The sequence below is a fragment of the Chelonoidis abingdonii genome, chromosome 3 (genome assembly GCF_003597395.2).
Source record: "Chelonoidis abingdonii isolate Lonesome George chromosome 3, CheloAbing_2.0, whole genome shotgun sequence".
NCBI classification, from domain to species: domain Eukaryota; kingdom Metazoa; phylum Chordata; order Testudines; family Testudinidae; genus Chelonoidis; species Chelonoidis abingdonii.
This window is the reverse complement of record NC_133771.1, coordinates 215742883-215745069: the sequence shown is the minus strand read 5'-3', so window position 1 is coordinate 215745069 and position 2187 is coordinate 215742883. Positions and strand designations below refer to the sequence as shown.

At 45.7% G+C, this 2187-nt stretch overlaps 1 long non-coding RNA gene across 2 annotated transcripts in view; it reads right to left on the bottom strand.

The window, feature by feature from the left end:
- The window catches only part of LOC142046622 (uncharacterized), a 38553-nt gene that overhangs the window by 28571 nt on the left and 7795 nt on the right, over positions 1–2187 (bottom strand). The window lies entirely within an intron of this gene.

Sequence of the window (2187 nt, the reverse complement as noted above, 5' to 3'; positions counted from 1 at the left end):
TCCGATGAACGTGCACGCGCGGCGCGTACACCTACTGGAATGGATATGAGTAACACATCTCGAAGAACAACAGTTACAAAGGTGAGTAACCGTGTTTTACACCTTCTGAATAACTTTTTTCTCTTTTTTTGTTTGTTTATAATGCAGGTCAGTCAGTAGGAGGTGCCTTCACAAATGCAAAATCAGCCATGTCTTCTTGGCTTTCTACTTTTACCCAGTCAACACATGGCCTCGGGGACTAAAAGTAGAGTCTGAATATAGGCTTTGCACTCTGCTGTTGAGTATTTCAGTTGTATCAGTTTCTCTCAGCTGTATAAAGACTGCTCCAAAATGAGGTATGGAGGACCAAAATGTGGTGTGTTTGTTTACAGATAAAAATGGAATGGTTACCCTTTGGTTTTACTAGAAGTTTGAATGTCTTCAAGCAGAGCATGAAGAATGGCATGTAAAGCTCTTTCACAGTACATTTGTTGTTTTTTTAAATGGCTACTTTTGTTTAAATCTGAGCCTTTATATTCTAGCAAACTGGGTTTGTTGCAAGGAAAATGATAGGTTTGAATTCAGATTTGTACATTTTGGATGGTGAAGATATCTATGTAAATTAGCTGTATTTTACAATTCAAATAGTCGAACATTTGCTGTAATGTTTGTTAGGATGAAGCAGTATAATAATGCTGATTCACATTTTAGGTTGGATCTGAGGGCATACTTCTGAACTTAATGATGCAAGTCAGGTTGAAACCCCTTAGTTAAGCTTGCTTTCAGTTGCAAACTAAATTCAACAATCGTGTAGATTGAGACTGTTTTTGATTTGTGACTTTTTCTTTCCCCCCATCATATACATGTATTGTATTCATCTGTTTCTAACTTTCTTCTCTGTACTTGCAGACCTGAGAGAGTAGACAATTGTGCAATCAGTTGCTTTTTGATAGTGTCCTCACTCATTTCATAGGGCAGAATATAAACACTTTTTCCTAACACTGAATAGTGTTGTCACCATGCTTACCCTAGGACATACGAGAAATTCCAGCTGGAGAGGTTTCTTTACATCATTCTTTAGGGAAAAATGTCAACAAAATAATTGGTTTTCTGAGAGCAAAAATTAGAGCCAGAGGCAACTCTGTGCAGACTTGCTCTATTTATAAATGCACTGTGTGTGTGTGTGTGTTACTCGACGTGGGGAGGAGGGGGGTTGTGGATGGATTGGAAACTCTGAAGAAACGTTACAAGCGTGATAACCGTTTTTCTTCTTCGAGAGTGCTGCTATCCTTCCAGGTAGGTGCATTCCCAGCTTACTAGGCGGTGGGGTCGGAGTCGCAGTCACAGTTGCGTAACACAGCAGTAGCCAAGGCGCATCATCTGGACTGCTGGACCGAGGGCATATGGGTTAGCAAAGAGTTGTGCACGAGGACCGCGGTCGCTGCCCGCAGATTTCCTGGATAGGCACTGTCGAGGAACGCTGCATGAAGCCTGGGCTCTGTAGAGCTTGCACCGTTACTCTGCTGGAGGAAGATGGTAGGATGTTAAAGGTCGTATACAGGAAGTATCCATGAGGATCTCTGAGAGGAAAATGGTAACCTCTAACTGTTCCGCGACGGTCAAAGAGTTTGGGCGCGTTACGGAATGGTTTGGTACGCTCCATGTAAAAGGCGAGGTCTGCGGCATGTCCTGCGGAGTCGTAATTGCTCTCTTGTGAGACAAGTTGTTTTCGGAAGAAGACACGGAAGGAATATGTCTGGGGTTGAATGAAAGGCCGAGACGACTTGGGAGAAATGCGGGGGTGCGGCCTCAGTTTGCACTTGTCCGATGGAACACCGTTACGGGGATCCCGCGAAGGGGGCAGCTCGCATGCGCGAGCAGAATGATTCGCCCCGGAAATGCCGGTCTTCCAGGCAAGTAAGAGAGGAAACGTAGCAGCCGGTCAAAACGGGGAGCGTGGCACGGGGATAGCACCAGGTTGAGTATCCAGGAGGGGCTGGGGGGGGACTGCGCGGTAAGGCGCTCCAGCCGTTTGAGAATCTGGGACCATGGGTGCGAGAAGCCGAGCTGCCTTCACTCATGGCGGAAAGTGGAGATGGCACTAATGTGACACGCGGGAGAGGACAGTGCCATGCCTTGCTCCTGAGCGACCAAAGGTAATCTAGAAAACGGTATGGAACAAACAACGGTGGGATGTGAGCGCTTTTC